Genomic DNA, 6,000 nt, shown 5'->3' with positions numbered 1-6,000 from the left:
GCCCACCACTGTTAACTGGCCGGGTTTTTTTTTTTTAAACCACAATAATTATCATTATTACGTTCCTTTAAGTGCAGTATTATTATTCAAGCAAGGCTCACCTTGTAGAACCCAGTAAATTTCTCCATCCTCAGCCAGCCTCTCTAGAGGAACCGACATGGACGTCAGGTTAACTTTATACTGCTGCAGGGTCTCGCTGCTGCCGCTGTGCAACTTGATGGACCACTGTGGGAAGGAAATGGGATTAATCAACTTTGTTTTGCAACCATTTCAGTGTGTAATTTTCGTATTTCACAGAAAATGTAGAGAAGTGCTCCTGAAACAGCTTACTGTTGCAGCTCCGAGGACAACTACATCTGGTTTCGCTGACAGCTCCTGCAACATCACAATGAGGAAAGCATATCCATATCAGGTTGGGTTACCATGTACATTTGTAGGCATTATTAAATAAGCCACTATGGTCACATTAAGCACAGTGTGCATACACAAGCTTACATACACTATTTCAAAAGTATTATCTCAATTTACACCATTATATATTATGTAGGAAACTTAATGCAGGGAAGTACAATGGCCTCAGGCAATCATTTTCATTCTTGTATGATGAATAGTTCAGATAGGCGACATGTCCACAGAGAACCCCTTTTGAGTTGGCAGCTCCAGTCAGCCATGCATTTCTATGGTAAAGCGCTGACCATCACGCTTCAGCGCCCCCAACGGCCAGCATCTTTGGTGCAGCGCCCTGGGCGCTTCAAGCTGGCAACAGTTCCAACTTTTGGAGAGGAGTACTGCTCTTTTGATCCTCCAGGCTGTGTCTTGACAACCCAAGAATTTACGATCCGTCATTGAATCTTTACCACACAACCATGTTGTTTCAACTAAGCTATTTGTGCTTGCACAAGGAGGGTTTAAAAATCCATCAAGGTAGAATGAGAAGTTTGCTATTCAGCGGCAACGACGACACAACACACAGAAGTCTGGTCAGACGAAGGAGGAGCCAGGCCCGGAGGCAGTGCCTAGAGCCTCCTAGTGTCGCCAACACCTGCCGCTAACATCTCACCAGCCATCCTAAGCCCCCAAGAGACAGTGGGGGCAGTAGCATGCCACTTGGACACAGGCCGGGGTCTGATCAGCCTCAGTCGGGTCACCTGGAGGAGGGTGTCTGTTGCAAGACCCGAAACACCCAGTGACTCCAGGGAACAACACTGATGATGTGTCCAAGTTTGTGCATCAGTAGATGTATTGTATTAAGTGCTAATAACATAGATCAGGACATTGGAGCAAAGGAATAAACGCACAATGGATATAATATCCACGGCGTTCCACAGCTGAAAAGGCGTTCTCAGTGGACACGGTGCCTAATGCATGACAATGTGTTAATCAATAATTGACCTTCTTGACCTTTCAGCATTAAATTGCACCATATCTTATGTGATGTCTCCAGAGGCCTTGGTCCTGGGTATTGTGTGTACTGTGTGTCTTGCTGGTCCTTTCCTAGGTGGAGCTGAGGTGCCATGAGAGAGCACCCAGCCATTGTTCCCAGGCTACATAAGCCCGCCTGCCCCAACACAAATCCAGTGTGTCTGTCTGTCTGTGCTGCCCTCATCACGTTTAGATTGTTGTTTGCATTGCAGTCTTTTATTTTGTCATTATGAACAGTGACAAACATACACATCAACTTCATTAGTCGTTAGGCAGAAAGAGTGACATACATAAACACAAACAGTCTCTTTAGAATAGCTTTGCAATTGCTTCACAACTCGACTAATTACCTGTGTCCATGACACCAAGCGATCCTTCATTGAGTTATTTGCCTCTGGGTACCACAGGAAATCCTAAGCAATCAGGAAGAAGCGGTTTCATTGCAACACGTTTTGCAACACTTTTTATGTACAAAACATTTCCAAACCCAAATGCTCATGACAAATAAGGATTAAGAAACAAATGTATTTACCATTTATTTATGTATTATATAAGTGAGCTTATATATTAGAAAATCACTAATAGCAAGAGATGACAATAACAAGAAACATTATCTCACCACATTGACTGAGGAGCTGTTATCTTCAAAAGGAAGGTTTTCATGCTGCAAGCCAACACATCAAAAAGAAATACAATGTGAAAGTCAGTCAGCAACAGCCAGACATAATTCATTTTCCTTCCTACATCCGATTGAACCAGTCTACTGGACCGACCTAGAGCAGACATGTAGTGTAATTAACCCTAGTATTTCCTTCTCTACTTTCTGTTTCTCTTTTCAGTTAGCACAATATTTTCACACCTTCTTTGACATGAAGTTGTTTTTATTACACTAATATCAAAGCTTTGCATGCCGTCCCCCTACCACACCTTGATTCCTTCCTCTCTTTGCTCCGGGTCAATAATTTTGATGAAGGAGTAGAATAGCTGCCTGATTCGGGAGTCACCGAGAAAGGCCACCCTCTTTTCAGCGAGGCAGGTCTTGGCTTCACTGTAGAGAGGAAAAGAATGTATGCCAAGAATCTAATAGCTCATCATCCTAACAACAACTGCAGATGACAAACATTCATGCACTGGGTTAGTTCTTCATATTCTATAATTAAACTTATATCGCCTGTCCAACAGTGATGATATCATGTGCTCTGTACTGTAGGCTTTTTGGCTAATGAACAACCCCCTGCCTAGTGCCTACACCCAACAATCGCACTCTCACTGTCCTGTATCAACCACACACATACTGTACATCTATGTGTCTTTGTCTCGCACACATAAACAAGCCGACGATTCATATGCTGTGCGACTCACGTGCTTTTGTATTTGTGCATCGTGCAGCCATGAGGCTGCCATACATTCTGCCCCAAGTAGCGGCCACTGGACAGCAGCCATTCACATGTGTCTCCGCCTGGAGGAAATGAACAAAGAATATGCCATTCAGGCCAAACAAATAAAAAGCCTCATTGCACTCTTTCCCCTGGCTGGACTACAGACTACAGACATGCAATGCATGTCTGTAGTACTATAATCTCTCAGCACCACTGCCTTAAACATAATAAACGTAATGTTGTTGTTAGTAGGAATACGCACAGTAGCACCCGGGAGCAAGTGGACTAAGAAAGTGGAGGAGCCAAACCAATTTCCTGTTACTACACACGTTTTCTTTACCAAATGGGTTCCCAGATTGGTAGTTCCATGGCTTTTGGTTCAGCATTGTGTTCATGCACTGGTGAGGAACTCTAGATTAATCAAAATGTTGAGGCAAACTGACTCAGAGACACTTTATATTTCTAGGATATAAGATCATCACGTGAGCTCATGGGATAGGGTGCATTTCTCCTTTCCGACATGTCGCCTTTCCGACGTTGACTAACCCTATACCTAACCCTAACCCTAACCTTAACCGCACGCGGAAGCCACTAGTCGGAGTGGTGAGATGTCGGAATGGAAGGAGCACCCCCATGGGATAAGTACATCAAGGACAAGTAGTTCTCTGTAAAAAAATCCCACCCTGTGTGAAGGAAGCGGTGCCTTTGATGAGTGGCCTCCTGGTGGCGCTATAATAGGGCGGGGCGGGGCTTCAGCAATGAATGCTCGTCCCTATTGGTGGTGTAAGTCCACATACCAAATTGGGACTTGCTGGCATGCTGCGAACTGGAGTTATAGCTGTGTAAAGCGCTGTTTAAAGCCAGTGGCCTCCTGGTGGCGCTATAATAGGGCGGGGCGGGGCTTCAGCAATCAATGCTCGTCCCAATTGGTGGTGTAAGTCCACATACCAAATTTGGACTTGCTGGCATGCTGCGAACTGGAGTTATAGCTGTTTAAAGCCCGTGCTCAAACGGACAAACGGACAAACGGACATACGGACGGACATAGTCAAGAGTAGAGCGGCTGGCACCGCTAAAAACAGGGATCAGTAACTAGTTATACACAAAGACAAGAGGGGAGCTTGTGTCACAGAGAGCCAAGCTGTAAATACCAGGCCTAGACTAGCTACATGACATCATTGACCTGGTGTCTTAATTTTATAATACTCAATTTGTCAGAAGAACATAGCAATCATAAGGCCAAACAGCTTCTTACGGTCTGGTACATGTGATAAAGACACAAGACCTAACCTAACAGTGAATATAAGGAATTCTTCCACAGCACAAAGCATTGCTTAACCAAGCAGCAGCATATAAAATAAAGCCATCAACATTTCAGCTCAATCATATTATCTTCTTCTGCCATTCATTTGCATCACAAAGAAAAGGCCTGGTGGTATTGAAATGAATCAATGGACCATGCAAACAACCCCAGATCAGATGATGGATTGGCAGGCTGAAGAGAAGGAGGTAGGCTTAAGCCTGGTTTATACTTAGTTGCATGCTGGTATTGCATGCAGTTAATAGCAGATATACAAGCATTCGTGATGCATTGTGAGCTTGTAGATCTGCTATTCACTGAGCCAACAGCAGCACACAAGTATAAATGAGGCTTTATCTAGCCATTCTATTGTGTCATCGCAAGCCAAACATACACAGGACCAAGGCAAAGGCAGCAACATCACAACAGAAATACAATTGGAACGAAACAGAACAATGGCCTAACTGGCCTGAAGAACAGCCCTAAAGAGTCCAAAAGGGAATTAAAGGTCTAAATAATAAAGTCAAAGTCCACGGCCCGAGGAGTGGACGTGACAGTGCAACAGAGTAACAACAATACAAATATACAAATAGAACGAAGGCCTAAACAGGCCTAAAGTGTCCACGACCATATATAAGGGCATAAAAGGAAGTCCAATGGATGGTTGCCTCAAAAAAAAAAAAGCGTTGTACCATAGACATTAAGCAGGTCTGGTGTGATGTACCCACGCACTCTAAAGTTTCACAACTTGGGGAATGTAAAGTTAATGGCGTGAAGAAGACATTACATTACTATTGTTATTAGATAGATAGATAGATAGATAGATAGATAGATAGGAATGTAGTCTACTTTATTGATCCCCCAAGGGAAATGACTGTGGGCACTATGAATATTTTTCAGATCTTTGGCCAAAGACATAATTTGGGCGGTCCTTGACGATGTTTGAGAACCACTGATTTAAGAAAGTAGCCCAAATAAGCAACTAGCCTAAAAAAAAAAAAACACCAATATTTACAAGCAACTTAACATAAAAAACAAGCCCAAAGTCGCTTAAAACAACTGGACATGGCAACACCGTCCACTAGCTAGTTCACGTTAGCTATATAGTCCATGAGCCAGAGCCCCAAATTTGAGCCATGACAAACAAATGGGTGGGCAAATCCAGGTTAGATTTTTTGACTAGCTGTACATCTCTAGTTTACAGTTTGGCATGATAACCATTGCGGACTAGCAGCTTAATGGTAGTTATCATGCGTTGAATATGGACCCCTATATTGTCACATGCAAATTGTATGAACAACTTTTGAACCTTATTTTGTGTAGAGACCTATGAACCCACTTTCCTGCATGATTCAAGTATGGGGAATTGATTGGAATGGTTATTTTACTTCTTCAAAACGTCCATATATGCTTAAATGGCCTTTTAATGCAGGATTTTGCACACAAATATAATAATTTTAAAATAAGGCTAGTAAATATCCCCATTTTGAAAGTGTGTGCTGAGAACCAACATGTTCCTGATGGCTATAGAAAAATGCTCACCATTCTAAGCATTATTTTGAGTGGTAACATGTGGTTGTAACCCTAGAGATAGTCAAAAACACTATTATGTTAATGTAATAACATATGAGCCAGGGCCCTAAAATTGAACCATGGTTATCAAATGGGTGGGCAAAGCTAGGTGTGATTTTTTTTTTTTACTTGCTGTACATCTCTGGCATGATAACATTGCATACTAGTAACTTTGTGGTAGTTATCATGCATTTAATATGTGGTCGCCTATATTATCACACGCAAATTGTTACAACAAATATATGATCAACTTTTGAGCCATTGTTGTGTAGAGACCTATTTTCTGCACAATTCAAGTATGGGGAATTGATTGGAAATACTTCCTTA

The sequence above is a fragment of the Gymnoscopelus microlampas genome (assembly GCF_963454915.1).
Source record: "Gymnoscopelus microlampas genome assembly, chromosome: 15".
NCBI classification, from domain to species: Eukaryota; Metazoa; Chordata; class Actinopteri; order Myctophiformes; family Myctophidae; genus Gymnoscopelus; species Gymnoscopelus microlampas.
Note: the sequence above shows the minus strand (reverse complement) of the source record.